Consider the following 17749-nt stretch of genomic DNA (forward strand, 5'->3'; position numbering starts at 1 on the left):
ATCAATGCTTCGCCAGCTTCCATGGAACACCCCACAGATATTAGAGAAACTCACCCAAGTTCAGCTCAACAACATGAGAAATCAACTACTTCACACCGGTTCCTGCCAAATCCACTTGATTTCCACATATATCCCATACCTCAATCAGAGCCCACAAAGAAATAAAAAACGTAAACAACCTAGTATCAACTAGCGGTGCTCAAGAGACTCAAGCTCTACCTACCTATCCCCCAGATTCATCAGGCTCCTCTTTTGCGAGTCCTTAATAGCGATTATTAGGGAATCGCTATTAAAGACTTGCAAAACGGGATGCATGTAGAAATCGCAACATTTATAGCGATTCCTACATCGTCCTTATTTGCGATTAGCTAATTGCTAATCGCAAATAAGGAATAACTCCCCATTCATTCCGATGGGCCTAAAGGCCCATAGGAATGAATGGGAAGACATATCAATGTGCGAATCGCTATTAGCGATTCGCATGTTGAGTTTGCGATTTCAAGGTTGCAGGGGTGTCCAAAGGACACCCTGTTGCACCACTGAAATGATATTGGATGCTGGTGTTACGCACACACATGTCCCAAAGACATATGTGTGTGTAACATGCAACTTAGAAAAATGCACTTAAGTGCATTTTTCTAAGTTTCCGCTATTTACCACAAGGTTTGACTTCACAGTAAATAGCGGCCCAAAATTGAGAATTCGCAATTTTTAAATGTTTCATGAATTGCATTTAAGGAATCTCAAATAGAGATTCCTTAAATGCAATTCTTCGCAAATTTGCGAATTCTATAATAGCGATTTTTGCATTTGGGATGATGAATCCCAAATGCAAAAATTGCGCTCGCAAGGGGCCAGATTCTAAGAATCTGGCCCTTTGCGAGCCGATTTTACGTTGATGAATCTAGCTGCAAATCTGAGTTCAGGCCATAGTTCAAGTCCTTATCCACGCTCGTAGAGTGGTGATACAGTGCTGAACTGAGATGAAGCATTGTTTATTAGCCACTGATGAATCCTAATGCAATCCTAGGCCGACGTAAGGGTTTTTGCAGTAAATCCATCCAGAGATAAGAATCCCTTAAGTACCAATAGTGAGGGGCAGGCCATTGCATTAAATGTTCAATGCAATAGACACACTGCAGGAATGTGCCCAAGCAAAGATGACTATCAAATCTGACCTGAATGGACCGTGGTCTAAGACAGAGGAGAACGTTCCAGTCACACTAGCTAAAGGTCCAAAAATACCACCACCAACCAGAGGCTCCACGCCACAGTCTGTTTTTAGGCTAAATACATCAATGTGAAGTTCTGAAGGAAGTAGGGGCACTCTACTGAGCTGCTTCTCTACAGAAGTCCTGTGTTTCATATACTTTGCAGAGAGAGTCAGCGCTTCTTAGCTTGAAGGTATATAACCGGGATTTTGGCAGCTCTTTTAAGGTTTTCGCTGTCTCAAGACCACGCAGCTTTCCAACACTAATTCAACCTGAACTTCTGCACATCCTCAGAGCCGACATCTCCTAGATGTGACCGGAGGTGCCCTAGCCAAGCAAGATGACATAAATGCCAGTGACAAAATTCATATATGTCCAACAGCTATCCAAGCACTAAGAGATCTCCACGAGCCAATCGGCGAGCTTGTAAGAACATCAGACACTTAGGCCCTGGTTACGATGTTGGCAGATGAAATACGCTGTCACAAACGTGACGGATATCCTGTCTGCAGGATTACAGGTTCCATAGGATACAATGCATGTTTAATATGGCGGACGAGATAACCATTACCTCTGTGACAGAGTAACCCTATCCGACATGATCGTAATCCGGCCCTCAGTCTCATCAACAGTATAGACATGGTGTTGAATAATACAGTCAATTAGCCAAGGGAGCTCTGATTTGTTACTACCTCCACCACCTTTCAAGAATGCTGATTGCAGTTAAAGGACCGCTCCTGCTCACCCTATGTTGCTACTTTGCTCTGTTCTCATCTAAAGTTATTCGATATCTGCTTGACATGTTGTGGAGAGGGATGTGGTATCCCACCTGGCCTGACACATTGTGTCAGTCTTCTGGGACCAGCGATCAGGAGCCAAGGAGTTGCAAAGAGGCTCCTGAAGACAGAAGAACATGAGAGGACCCCCTGCAAAGCACAGGAAGGAGTAGCAGGAGGATTGAAGGCCGGAAGCTGGGGCAGGGTCAGTAACCACAAGGAAACAAATACTGCAACAGGGCGTGGCAGGACATGTTTCAAAAGCACCAGAGGTGAGGAGCAGGTGTAAAACAAGACAACTGCAATCTTATATACTTATACGCAGCTCCTCAAATGGGACACACCATGAAAGAAAAGAATTGGGGAGTTGCACCTGTAGAGACTCAGGTGATGGTTAAAGTGTTAACACATGCAGCCAGAGAAAATAAGTGACACAGACACATTTTGGTGGTTGCTTTTACAGTCAATGTTCCTGGGCAGAAGATGGCTCTGTTGATTGTTACCTTTGGCCTACATCACGGGCTGAACCGAGGATTACAAAACAAAAGGGGGACACAGACAACACATCTGACTCTGCAACTGCACAATACATCAGGGATCTTTCTCACCTCTTCACTCTGTAAGCCAGTCCTTCAAACATCAGAAGACTGCTGTTCTCAGAATTGTACACACAATTCTTCATGATGCAACTAACCCTGGGCGTAGTTCATGTAGTAGTGCTATGCGTAGCTACGCAAAGTGCACATCGCACTACTCGAGCTACGCGTAGGTACGCGAACTGCATAGTGCAATGTGCAAAATGCTGTTCGCACTGATTGCCCAGTTCCGGATGCTTGTCTGCAGTGTGCAATCAGTGTAAACCGCATCTTGCACAGTTCAAGCGGTCGTCTTCTGCCACTGGAGTAGATCTCTACTTGAGCGGCAGCTTTCTCAACGCGGACTGTTAGTTTCTCATCGTGAGCAGTCACGAGCATATGCGACCACTCGCAATGAGAAACGTGACCTCCCCACATTCAGAATCTCGCCGGGAGGTTTATTTTCCATGCTCGCAATGGCAACTTGATGTTGCTGATCGCGAACGAGGAAAAAGTCTCGCCGGGATGTCATTTTGCTCGCTCGCAGTTGCCAACTTGACGTTGAGGACCGTGAGCAAGCAAAAAATGACCGCTACGTTACACGTGTTTGCACTGTGCAACGTGCAATTTGCGTAGTGCGAAATAGAGCAAACTTCACAAACTACGCGAGCGTAGCATAGTACTTCACCCAGGTTTAGCTGAAACACAACTAACAAGTGTATTTTGGGACCTGTATTCAGCACCAGCATTTGAAAGCCTTCATAAAGGTTGACTAACGTATGCAAAGTGACATGGAAAGGTCAATATTGAGCCTAGCGCTGAACTACTGCATGTCCTGTGCAATCCTCAAATGGCCTGACACGACAGTGACAGTGACAGGAGAGCTGGACCCCAGGCCCCTCTCTCCAGTCCCATGTTGCTGCACCGCCGTGCTTCCTCCTCGTTTCTCTTAGCGCTTTCTCCTGCTTCTGCCTCATTTTTCACTGCTTTCTACTAGAAACAGCTAGCACTTCATCACCTCGAGACCTTCATCGGTGATTTGCAGTGCTTTATAAATCATGATTGATTGATTGATAGACTGAAAATAATAGTGGTCCCCATCCTGCGTCTCCCCCTTCTCGGGGAAACAATCCCAGGTTTATCCCACGGGAAACATCCTTTACAACGTAACTGGTACAACGTGGTACCGTTACGACGCAGCTTTAACAACGAAAGTCGTTACAACGACTTTCGCTGGAGGGCGCTCTAGGATAGGGGATAGTTTAATTTACTATCCAACACCTTCCCTACTATCCACGGGGACTGGTGTTGTAATAGTAAATTAAACTATTCACTATCAGCGCCCCCCCCCCCCAACGCAAATCGTTGTAACGACTTGCGTTGTTAAAACTGCGTCGTGAAGGGACGCGTTGTAATGGTACGCGTTGTACCGTCATACATCCTTATCCCACTGACCCTGTTCCCCTTACGTCTCTGAAATGGTCAACTCTACTTTCAAGTGTGTTTGCCCACTCTAGCCCCAGAAATATGTGCCGCGCCCCCTCCCCGGCCTCTCAGAGTAAAGTCCGGGCTCTGACGGTTCTGCAGATGGAAAGTACAAAATCCAATAGTTCCAGTTTCAGTTTATTTTTATTCATGTTCGATTTATTAAAATAATGTCATGTAAACAGCCATACAGAGATATTCTACAGAGGTTCAGTAACCAATAATTGCTATTAAAGGACTTATCGTATAATATAAAACACGATCAGTGATATTTCTAAGAAAAGCACCGCGCCCTGTAACCGAAGCTTAACATTATTTTAAAAAAAATAAAGGTTAAAAGTAAGTCCATCGAAATGTGTAAGTTTTGATCCATGAATATTACATCCGGGGTTATGGAAAGGGGGAGATCCCATCCGGGGTTATGGAAAGGGGGGATTGAATAAACTGGGGCGCTTCCTGTGAAGGATACCCAGATAGTTATGGTTATCAAAAACAATCATTTCTAGGGGTGAAATAATCCCGTCCAATTTCTTCCTTGCTCAGGTACAGGCCTCTCCTGCCGGCGAGCACAGCACGCGTCTGCCTGGGACGCTGTGATTTCTCAGCGCGAGGACTTGGCACCCACTTAAAAGTCTTCACAGAAAATAATTGTGGAAATGGAAGTTCTTTTCCAGCGCCTGAGAGTCAGACTTCATTAATCGGAGCCTGATTAGATCCGCAGCCCCCCCCCTCGCCCCCCCCCTCCAGATGTGATTAAGGACACTTCTTTCAAAGCCCGCCCGCTCCGAGGTTTAATCTCTAATCCTCGCTCCAGCTGCAGCGCTGCGGTTCCTTTTCAGGCGCACAAACAAAGAGGAGGCGCTGGAGCGGGGCTGCGCCGCCGAGATACTGCAAGAGGCGCTTTATCGCCGCAGATTCATCACCGGAAATGAAGACGAGGCGGAAGGAGCCGCTCGCCATCTACACAGAGGCCGGGCGCCATGACGAACGACCCTCACAGAAATCCAATCACCTGGGGTCCTTCCACCTGGGCCTGGTCTGAATCAAAACACAATCTCCTTAGAGCCAATTATACCGGAATAGAAGGTGGCCTTCTCTCCCCTCCTCCTCTGAGGAGAGTGGGCTTTGAGGGGCCACCGCGTGCACTATTGGATGCTGCAGCGGGCTGGTACCCGGCCAGCATCCTGGCAGGAGGTGGGCCCAAGAGCGCACTAAATAGAAGTGCAGGTACTTGGTGGCCAGAGTACCTTCTTGTTTCTGAGAAGTGCCAGTACTCTCCAATCGAAAGTATTACTTCACTCATGAGAAGTGCTGGTACTCTCCAATCGAAAGTATTACGTTACTCATGAGAAGTGCCGGTACTCTCCAATCGAAAGTATTACTTCACTCATGAGAAGTGCCGGTACTCTCCCATCAAAAGTATTACGTCACTCATGAGAAGTGCCTGTACTCTCCAATCGAAAGTATTACGTCACTCATGAGAAGTGCTGGTACTCTCCCATCGAAAGTATTACGTCACTCATGAGAGGTGCCGGTACTCTCCAATCGAAAGTATTACTTCACTCATGAGAAGTGCCGGTACTCTCCAATCGAAAGTATCACTTCACTCATGAGAAGTGCCGGTACTCTCCAATCGAAAGTATTACTTCACTCATGAGAAGTGCCGGTACTCTCCCATCGAAAGTATTACGTCACTCATGAGAAGTGCCGGTACTCTTCCATCGAAAGTATTACGTCACTCATGAGAGGTGCCGGTACTCTCCAATCAAAAGTATTACGTCATTCATGAGAAGTGCCGGTACTCTCCAATCAAAAGTATTACGTCCCTCATGAGAAGTGCCGGTACTCTCCAATCGAAAGTATTAGATCACTCATGAGAAGTGCCGGTACTCTCCAATCGAAAGTATTATGTCACTCATTAGAAGTGCCGGTACTCTCCATTCGAAAGTATTATGTCACTCATGAGAAGTGCTGGTACTCTCCCTCTCAGAATAAAAAAGTTCCAGTACTCCGTACTGGACAGCACCGGCCCATTTGAAGCACTGGTACTGCTCATATATTGTGATGAGAAGGTATTTGTACCTGTGGTTCTGCTGTGAACCCTGGTTGTACGGTTCCATTGCTGTTCTAGATGTAGACCACCACAGATCGAGTCTAGTTGTGATGACACGTGTCGAAGTGTTGTGACATGGGGCCTCCACCGGGCCAAGTCTCCCCACCCATCCGAAAGAAGAGCTATACACCGCAGCATTCTAAACAGATACTCCAAGGGACAATCCAAGGGACAAATGGATCAACATTAAGTTGGCAAATGGAAGGTTTGCGGGCACCCCTCTGTTGCATCGAAAGACCTCTCCTCTCCTCAAATGAGAAGGGCCGCCCACAGGTGCGTGTGTTCTGTGCTGGCTCCATGGTAGCCATATGGGTGAAGTTCTTTTTTGAAAGTGACATGCTCACTTTTGTCAAAGCATGCAGTGCCAACCAGCTGCCATGTCTCGGTGGTCGATTCGCATTTTTCTTTTGTTTTTAGACACCAACTTAAAAAGCTGGGAAACTTTCTATAATGTCAAAAGTCAATGTCCCAAGCCTCAAAGAGTTTTTTTCCCTTCCTGAGGCGGCCATTAAGTATTTTCCTGTCCAGGTCTACCATGATGTGGTTGGCATTCCAGGACAGGAAACACAAACATGTCAAAAGTAGGAAGGCAAAATGTTTTTCATTCTGAGACTTGCTCATAATAGTGCTGTAGAGCGTTAGGTTCCGCAAGACGTTCCCTTCGGTGAAGTCAGCTGAGGCTCCCGTGTTGGAGACGTTGTTACCCCAACTCTACTTGAAGTAGGAGAACCATGAGTTTGGTGGGGCGGGAGTACCAGCTGTGTATGCTGGGCCCCCCTCTGCCAAACCCCAAATGTAGGCTTACCTTTCTGGATTAATGGATTTGGCTTTTAGAAATGTTGAGACTATGAGATACCAACTATGTACTGGTATTAAACAATCATCGCTGAGAAGAAAATGGTCCAAACCCAAGAAGATGGAATTAATTTATATAAAGAGGTGTTGGATTCCTCCCATGAAGCACAAGAGAGGAACTTTAGGAACCGTACATTAAAATTGACATGTATAGTCTTTACCCCTAAAGAGGTATTAGTTGACCAGATATCCTTGGCAGCCTTCACTGGTTCCGTCTTGATCCAGCGTCCTAAGCCTCAACCTGAGGGCGCCGTGGAAGCGATGCTCTTCAGAAGTCCATTGGCACTGCCAGGAGGTGAGCTGGCATCGCAAGCTCTCATAGCAGCAGCATATCCTTGTACCGTACATTATGCTCCTTCAGGGATGGAGGTTCTGATGCACAGAGTGCCATATTTACCCAAAAGGCTGTGCTGCCAGCCTCCCCAGGAAGATGTGCTCCTGGAGCGGCCAGGATGTGGAATAGTGTGAGCGAGGTGTGTAATCTCCGCAGACCAACATCACTCATCGATGTTCTAAGGCTGCATGCACTACTTTAGAATGGGGCAACAAGTGAGGAGGCACCCCTGACCAATGGGGTACAGGCTGCCCCCCAAAAGCATGACAACTTCCTCCAAAGTGTGGCATATTCTTGTCCCACAAAACACTCTCCCTTAAAATTCAAGATGGAGAATTTATATCCTTGGGAGTAAGTTCCGGCTAAGCCAACCCACTAGTGTGGCTCACTTCCCTTAGCACTCCCCTTCCAGACCTCCGGCAAATTCCATTCCTGGGGCTCCCACCTGGCTGGGGGGTACAGGAAGAGGGGGTAGGTCTGGCTGGCATTCCTTGCTGTCCTGCTCTCTTTGAAGCCCAGTTTCGTAACCCATCCCCCTTTCTAGCCTGTTCTCTGCAGGTGCGGAGGCCTCCCAACCAGATGTCCTCTATCTCTATGCCGGCCACTTACCACCTCATCAAAGCAGTCTGGCTCAGCCTGTTAGGGCTGGCCAATCAGGAGAGGCTACTAGAAGGCTGCAGCTTGGCTCACAGAAAAGAAAGGCCTATAACTTATTTTCTGTATTCGTTGTGATAAATTAAACAATATCATTAAGTTGTGTTTATCATTACTAATCCTTTAGGTCCCTGAAATATTATTTTAGCTCACTCCTGCCACAGTTACCCTGTATTTGAGTATTCCCATGGTAGCCTATGGATCTAAAATGCTACAATGGGGAAAAGCAAAATTGGTAGTGTTTCCCTCACCAGGGCATGTAAAACATCTTTCAAATTTCCCTCCCTAATTTTACATGGCACCTATGGCATATCTACATCTTTTGCCGCCTGTGGCGGTCCCTGCGTTTGCTACCCCACGTTGGCCGCATGTAAGAGTGGGGGAGACTGCCCCTCCTTCCCCCTTGCTATGCCACTGATGGCACCTTAACCTGTGGGCACCTAGGGTAAACCTTAGGAGTGACTTATAGGTGACTTATAGGTAAAAATAATATTGTTTAAGACTTTGGAAGTACCTTCCAAAGTCAGATTTGCATACAGTGTCAACTCAAAAGCAGCTTGCAAATCGGGACTGCATTTTAATATGACATAAAGAGCAATTGATGGACAGAATGCAGAACAATGTCATACATTCACCCCAGTACAGAGATCTGGGCCTAAATCCATAATTTTTTGCACACCATGCCATTCCAGTTTGATCCCAGCCATATGCAAATCAGTCTTGACCCTGTGCCCAATGGGAACAGTCCAGCCCAAACTGCCTGGTCAGATCCTCTCTAGACTGGAAACAAGCACCATAGAACTGATTTTCGGCTTTCAGCCCTCATCAGCCAGGATAGCTTGACTCCAGTGGCATGGAGAGCACGGGACCCAAGTCTTGGCATATCCATCCCACTTGGGGTGACAAATGCAAATAGAACAATTGATGGACAGAATGCAGAACAATGTCATAAATTCATGCCCAGACGTGGGTCCCTTGCTCACTTTGCCACTGGATTCAAGTTAGCCTGGCTGATGAAGGGTAATGCCCAGAAACCGGTCCTAGGATGCTTGTTTCTGGACCAGGGAGGACCTGGCTTGGCAGTTCGGGCTGGCTGCTCCCATGAGGTACAGGGTTAAGACTAATTTGCAAATAGCCGGGTCCAAACTGGGGTGGCGTAGTGAGCGGAAGAACAATGGATTTAAACCAGAGCTTTTGACTAGGGGTGAATGTGTGATTTATTCAGCATTCCGTGCATAATTTTTTTGCGTAGCACTTTTCACCCTAAGTGGAATGGGTATGCCCAGACGTGGGTCCCTTGCTCACTTTGCCATTGGATTCAAGCTACCCGGGCTGATGAAGGGTAATGCCCAGAAACCGGTCCCAGGATGCCTGTTTCCGGTCCAGTGAGAACCTGGCTTGGCAGTTCGGTCTGGACTGTCTCCATGAGGCATAGGGTCAAGACTGATTTGCATTTGGCTGGGTCCAAACTGGGGTGGCATAGTGAGCAGAAGAATGATGGATTTAACCCAGATCTTTTGACTTGGGTGAATGTGTGATTTATTCAGTATTCCGTCCATCATTTGTTTGCCTATGACCATTAAAATGACAACAGGCAGCACAGCAGTTCAAACCTAAGTGCCTGAAAGCTGCTGGGGTGCTCAGTCTACATGCCATAATATATACTAGGGACTTACATGCAAGTTGTTAGTACCAATTGTAATTACACCGATTTATCATATACCTTTTTTTATCAGAGCAGGGGCTATAGGTCAGGTTAGCAGGGCAGAGGGAACAGTCAGAGCCAGTTACCACCAGTATCAGTCAAAACATGTGGTGTGATCATTGCAAAAAGGATGACTTTCTCACATGCCGTCCGACCCAAGGAACTCAGTGCCTCTACAAATATATCCCAGGAGTTAGAAACCTGGAGATAACCCTGGCTTCAAGTCTGTCATCGAGACCACATGTCAACAAGGTCACGAGGAGCATCCTGATGAAATGAAAACACTGCAACGCACCTTCCCTCACTGCGGATCCCTACATACTCTACAACCTTTACACACTCTTGTAATGAAGCCTTTACCATGACCCACCTTGCATTGTCATATGAGAAATTCAATGAATCCAAAACGCTGCAACATGGTGCGAACTTCAGCTTCACCAGAAAGAGCTCATGCTGCCAGCGCAGCAAAAACTTCACTGGCTACCTGTTGTCAGGAGTTCAATGTTCCGAGAACTTTGTGTCATCCCCAAGGGAAACGACCATTATATCTACAAACGTCATTTAAAAAACACAAACAAACTAAAACACTGTGCTCCAAGCTCGCTATCTTGGTACAAGCCGCCAAGCTCTGAAACTCATTGCCTGCCAAGATTGGAGATGTCCACAGTTTGAAGGAGGGGTGATAGGATAGTTGTGGCCAAGATAATTAAATTAACTCTGTGAAGGAACCCTGAACGATAATCCTTCTACCGGTGTAAGAACGGTCAAGAGCTTTGGATGAGGGTGGACCACCACACCATGCTAAGAGGACAGACAGAGGAATTCCATCAACTGAGGCACCCCACCCAACTTAATCTCAAAATGACCTCTAAATATGGATGCAGTGTAATAACTCTATGGCTGGGCTCTTTGGTACTGGCATTCAACCAACATTTCCGAAGACCTGGAAGCCTGCCAGGTATTGACGTCACTGACTTCCCCTTCACCACAGGAGGGGTGGGGACTGCCTCTCTACATGGGGGTGCTTGTGGTTGCACACCCTGGCATGACCGCCTTGTGGCCCTCATGTGTCATATTCCTACTCACCCCAAAGCCCCCAGGCAGAGAGAGCAGTGCCCACCCTTCCATTGAAGGTTTACCGCCCACACCAGACCTACCTCTCTCTTTAGGCTCCGGTGCCTTGAGGGCAGCCAGGTGCTGGAAGACACCTCTAAGTACCGGGATATTTGGGTAGGCAATGCTCAGCCTCCTCAAACCACCAACGTTAGTGCCCTTACCTGGCACAAGTGTACTAGTTTTCAGTCCATCGGTTGCTGATGTCACTTGCTCTTTACTGAGATCAGCGAGTGGACGTAAAGAGGCAACGTGAAGTGACCCCTGGAAACTGAGCACGTGACTGGAACCCAGCCAGGCCTGTGGGGGGTACACTCCTGTTAGTGGGGCATTTAGTGATAAGCAGAGAGTGGTCATGAGGTGCTACTTCAAACAAACTTGGAGGGGTTGTGTGTCGGGGGGTAACAGGCGATACACTGTGAGACAGCCCCTCCCAGGGAGCAGCGAAGGTTGGCAAGCAGTACGCCCCACCTTATGTTAGGGGGTTGAAGAATGTGGCTAAAGGGTTCACTATTAGAGGGTTCATCTGAGGTCTGCAGGGGAACGTGACGCTAAGACGTGGAACAAGGGCAGAGTATGTGCCCCACAATACAAGGGAACGGGGTGATAAGTTGTGGTATAAGAACACAGTATGGGTCCCCACAATGAGTATTTTTTTCTTTTGGTGTGAAGGAGCGATGGCAGGCTGTAGGAACTTGAAGCAACTATTCCATATCTCAAAGAATCCACCAGAAGGGGTGGAAATGAAGAGATGGGGCAGTTTTGCATACATTTGAGAAGGTGGTAGTGACAAGAAATGGTGAGCAAGGTTACAATACAGTCTTATTTTACCTCTTCAACATCCTTTAATGTGTACCTTTAATGCCTCCCAAAATTGGTCAAAGTAGAACATTTCAGGGCAAGGACTTTTGGTGCTAAATGATGCAAACACAAAAGAGAAAGTGAGATGACAACATGAAATATGTGTTGCAGAGACCCAATCAACATGGCGGGTCGGCCATTTTGTTTTTTAGAGAAGAATTATCTCACACCCAGGCATGAACGAGGCAGAACGTATGTCAAAGTTCATCAGTCTGAGGCTAGAAGAGGTGTGAAGTTGGAGGGTAACTTTAGAATATCTACATCTACAACAATAACATGTATCTGTTGATCAGCTTGTTGTGTTAAAAGTTAATGAACTGGATGGATTCCAAACTGTACAACATCTTCTCCTGAACCCATGTTGAACACCGTGGGAGCCCCCGGGAGACAGTGAGTAGAGGAGCCCTGATTACTCACCACCCTTGGGGCAGAGTGTTTATGTTTTGATGCAGGTCTGATCTGACCTTCACTTTTCCTCCTGCTGTAGTTCATTCATTGGATTATTAGCCAGTACAGTTTCCAGTTCTTCTGAGAGCTTTATATCTAGGTCACTAAAATAACAAGCTTATTCTCAGCTTCCCACCACAACTGCTTCCCTCTCTGGCCACCTTTTGTTTATTTATGATATTGATCCACATTTTATTCAATGTCTATAAATAACCTCTATTTGATGACACATCTCAGCATCACAATGAAGTGAATGTACTATGAGTCAAAAGAATCTGAATGTTCCATCACAGTGAAATTAGAATTTCACACAGTGAAATAGTCCCTGCAGGCTCTCTGTGCTTGTGGACCAGTGACCTTGCCGCCCACTCTGGTGCCTGAACCCTCAGTTCTAAACCTGGCTTCGGCGCTAGTGGAACAATCCTTCCCATTTCACGTCATCTTCTGGTGATTCAATAAGAGTTTTTCACAGAGTTCAGCATCCAGTACCAAGGTGGACTTTTCTCTGTTTTTGATAGAAAAGATCAGTGGAGACGGATCTACCCGAGGGGCCAGAATATCTCTGAGGCATGAACTAGCTTCAAGAGGAACGTTTTCAGCTTTTATCTAGAAGTTAAGTCATTATCCACTGTTGGGCAAATCTCCTGAGGGAGTTCCAGGGGTGTACAGAAAAAACTGGAGAGGGTCGCCCACACAGTTTTTTTTTCTCAACTTAGGGACAATCACAGTCGATTTCCCTCCTGAGAGGAGGCAGCTCCATGGCACATATTGGATTTGTCAGTGACGTAGTGAACTGGGTCATGAGCAAAAGATGGGGGCAGGGAGGAACGGTTTACTGACCCTTCACCCTGACCTAATACACAAGATCCTTCCGCCACAAGAAGATTTCTCTACAGTACATTGATACTCTATAGAGTTAGGTTTTCCTATATTAAAACCTCAAATAAAAAATTAATTACCAGGTAAAGAAGATGTAATAATCTAACCTTCCCATACTTCAAATCTTACAAGCTTGGAGAAAAACAAATAATCCTTATAACACAAAATCAACACAGCGTCTGTGTTAGACCTGGCCCATGAACCTCCAACTATTTGAATTATCCTTAAAATCTTGAAGTATATTCCTTGATATCTTCAAATTATCAGGTATGGATCATATAACATCCATATTAACTTATGGACCTGTGAGTTGAACATACTATTAACAGGCACACATATCCACTACAGGAACAAGATACTTCAGAGAATATTGGGACAAATTTGAATAGTTGTATGCAATGAACAGTGCAATCCATTGATAAAATCCCCCAGGTGAGCTCATTTTTAAGGCACCTTTTCTACATCTTCTATAAATGCACACACAGATATCTAAAAGTAGCCATTCCTTTTCTTTCTAAACAGGGCATACACAATAGTTTATTGTCCTGAAGAAGACCCCATTGTGATGTTTTTGAAACACACACATTAGTAGGGGTCGAAACGTCGAAGTTACAGAACTAGCATGTTTTCAGCCCAACAAGATCTATGTAACTGAAGCAGTCTTACTAGGGTTTTCTGTGATTGCTAGTAACATAATTAAGAAATGGATGTTTCATATTGAGGTTTTGGTTCTTTGTAACTATTTGTGGAGTATTGTGGCGTGTATTGTCAAAATCTGTCACCAATTCATGTCACTATTGTAAATATTCACATGTATTTTGTTGTGTATTTTGCATATTGCCATTTGGTTATTTTGTCTAACTTACAAATTTTTCAATTACAAAAAGATTTGCTGAATTTAAATTGTCATTTTTTCAGTTGTGTGCTACTTACACATGTGTTGTAAATCCCATCAGGAAAGGGGGACATAAAAGTTTAAGTTTCTTCAGGTGGCATTCCCCAATGGAAGCACGAGGGCCCAGAATGTCACAAGTGTCTTTTAAGCTCATTCAAGACGGGCTGCTGCAGAGAAATAACGGTCTTTGGTACAGCGCTAGGGCCAAACGTTCTATGACTTTTCCCCCTGGGACAGTCACTGACGCAGGCAAAGTGCCTTTGACGATGTTGCATTGAAAACTGCAGACTTATTGTTCCTCCTCCCATGGGAACCTTTGTTTAGGGCTGGTGTTAGCCAAGACAATTTGATTTTACTAAAACTATATGAATAATATCGGAACGTTAAGGGGCTTTCAGCCAACCTTCTTTATCCATTGGTCTGTTCTTATGTAATTCACATTTTTCTTCTGCCCATTACACCATGCAGCCTGTGGCAGTGGGTCAGCCCACTTCAGCCATTGGCTAATTTCACTGTCAGTGACAGCATCCTGCCCTTTCACTAGGAGCAAATTCACAAAGTTGTTATTTTAAGTGCCAGGGGTTACTATAGCAATGTGTGCTTCTTCAGACAAAAATACATGTTTCCCTTTATCCAATATATTTTAAAGATTGATGAGGGCCTAGCAGTCTCTCTAATAATACATTTTGAAAAAACATAACAAAACATGCATTGACAAAGCCAAGAGGCTGCAGGCCAACACCAGACTTGATGGCTTTGCCAATGCTTATTTTTAAATGTTTTGCTTTTCTTCAGTGGTCTTTCATGTTTTGGGGTAACATCAGCATTCAGGGAGTACTAGACAGGGAAAGACAGCAGGTACACCGCATACTGGTACTCATTTTTTAAATAAAATATTTTTTTCTTCCAAACTACCCTCAATTTCCAGTTTCTCGACCACATTTTGGGAAAAACTACTGACTAGCTAAAGTAACTAACTATATTTTCAGGTCACTAAATGCCCCAGGGTCTCTGGCGTGAGTCACAATAACTCTAGCCTTTACTTGAATTAAAAATAGTCCAACACTTAGTAGACATGAAGTTTGAGTTTCGTTTCAAAGTTTGCGACTTAGCTGTCTTGGTAGGACTAATCCTAGTTTTATTAGGCAGCGCATAGACGCATTACCCTCCTTTTGAAAGGAGCTTTAAAGGTGGGGCAGTAATGTAGTAGCTCATTAGTGCTCCTTTGAAAGCGGGCAGGTCTACAGGGAGGGAGGGCTGCAGTTAGGTATGCAGGGGCCAAGCTTTGCATGAAATGAAATGCCAAGTGGCAACATTTAAAAATAATACTTTGTTTTACAGCAACAAATGTTTGCTTTTTCTCAGGACAAAAATCAGTCTGATAACTATGTTTTGCGCTGCTGCAGCCTGTTGATTGCATTGGATGGTAAGCCTACTCAAAATGCATTGCAATATTCTAACTCAGTGAAGCTGGAACACTTTTTAGAGTGGGGTGGGTGCTGCTATCAATTAAGTCCTAGGGATTGTGAAAAATTTAAATGTCACACAAAGAACAAGTGTAGCAAATGAGCCGCGCCCCCTTGTAAAATCCTCGTTTCCATCACACTTCAGAATTACCAAAAAAATGAGCTTCATTTGTGCTTTCATAGCTGCTGGTATATTTTGAAATATCGGCACAGTTCGTTCACAGGAATTTGTATTTGATCGGGGTTAAAAAATGACATCCTTGCACGGAAGCCACAAAAGCTCTCTACTCCCATAATTAAGCAATCATGTAAACTATTATCTACTGCACCTCATCTAGCTACACACAACTCTGAAACTTTTCTCAAATCCACAATTTGGCATAACAAATTGATCCTTTTTAAAGGGAAACCTATACACTGGAAGGTATGGAGGAATAAAGGTCTACTTTAGGTTCACCAATTTGTTGACCAAGGCTCACCCATTTAATTCACACAAATACAAACTCTCTATCATTTAACGCCTTCCTTTAAACCTAAATGTATGGCTTTGCAGAACATAATAATTGAGGCATATGCAAAACTTACCACTTCACCCCCCCCCAGAATCCCACCCCATATTTCCATGGCACAATTTCTTGCTCATAAACCCCAAGTCCTCCAATATTTATTCTCGTCTATGGTACCTCCCGATAACAGACACGAAACCAAAGTAGAACTCTCATGGGAATCTGATCTGGAAACGAGTTGGCCCATTACTCTATGGAATAGAATTTGGATGAAGCTCAGGAAATCCTCTTGAGCGGTTAGCACAACACAAACACTTTTCTTAATTTACAGTCGGTTATTTTTCACCCCAGGCTACCTAAACAAGATACATAACACAAATCCTAACACATGTTGGACATGATCCCAAGATGACGCTGACTTCAAACACATGTTATTTACATACACACAAGTTTTTACATTTTGGGAACAAGTTTTGCACCAAATCAACATTATCTTTCACACAACAACACCCCTTTCCCTTACCAATACTTTCCTCTGTATTTTAGCACCGGAATGGGGGGAAAATCAATCCCAACTAAGACTCATTGACCTGCTACTGGCTGTAGCGTTTCAACATATTTAAAAACATTGGAAAGACTCTTCTAAATTGTCCTATTGAGCATGGTGGTATGCTGTATGTCATAATCATCGTTTAGATACAGCCCTTGTCCACCCCATCTCTTTAGCTACGAAAAGATTACACCTCTGGTCTCCTCTCACACACTTTCAAAATACAACAGCAATGGAAGGTTTGACTCATGAAAAGGAATGGCAGAGGTGTAATGTGCATGCTGCTAAGTTGTTTTGGGTACTGGTTTTATTCCTGTATTCGATTGTTGTTTGTACTGCCCTTGTCTCTCTCTGCTCCATCATATAGCCCATTCCTACTTGTGCACTCAGGTTATATTGAGCTCTTATGTTATTTTGAGCTGTTATGTTTGTACTAGTTGAGTCAATACCCATTAGATTCCCCATGTTAGACTAATGTTCTGATTTGTTACCTTTGCCTCAAGTTGTAAAGCGCTCCGATATCCTTCGGGATCAAGTTTGCGTTATATAAAACTTTATAAATAAAAAAAATAAAATAAAATAATGGTCTATTGGCCGAATAAAGTTTCCTTGATTATGCCAAATGAACGCACAAAAAATTCTAAAGCGCTCTGATATCCCTAGGGATCAAGTTTGCGCTATATAAAACTTTATAAATAAAGAAGGTAAAACGTTGGCGTGTTTCTTGAGTGGTCATATCAAAAAAAGATCAAGGCGAGAATTTGTGGTTTTATGTTTGGCCAATAGGGTTGTGATGGGTCCTGAGAGCTATCGCTAATGAAAAAGAGTGGGTTTAAGTTGGGGTGAAGCCTAGGAGCGAAGTTTGTTTTAGCTGTGAGAATAAATCTGCCTTTATAGTGGCGATTCGAGGAAATCTGTTTATGTCGAGGAAAAACTCATAAAACGGCACAATAGAAAAGCAGTTAATTATGTCAGAAACAACCAGCGATAAAATGCAATTATATGCCATAAAAAATAATGGCTTTCACAATGCACTAATCACAAAACACTGCTGTATGTTAAAATAATAATTGCCATCATTTTTAATAATGATTGTTGCAAACTTCAGTAATTTCTCTCGATTCCGCCATGAAGAAAATATAATATCTACGAGCAGCCGAGTTCATGTAGCACTCAGTAGGTTGTTTACCAGCAGCAGAACTCATGTAGGACTCAGGGGTTGTTCACAAGGTACATTTCTTGATAGAGCTTCCTGTACAGCAGCAACCATGATTGTCTTTAGGGCAGTGTGACCCGTGCGCAGCATTGGGCGCTGACTTGGATG

General features: G+C 44.5%; 1 protein-coding gene across 5 annotated transcripts in view; it reads right to left on the reverse strand.

Moving 5' to 3' along the window:
- Positions 1 to 17749, reverse strand: part of FGF12 (fibroblast growth factor 12) — a 740173-nt gene that overhangs the window by 14484 nt on the left and 707940 nt on the right. The window lies entirely within an intron of this gene.

This window comes from Lissotriton vulgaris, chromosome 11, assembly GCF_964263255.1.
Source record: "Lissotriton vulgaris chromosome 11, aLisVul1.2, whole genome shotgun sequence".
Lineage (NCBI taxonomy): Eukaryota > Metazoa > Chordata > Amphibia > Caudata > Salamandridae > Lissotriton > Lissotriton vulgaris.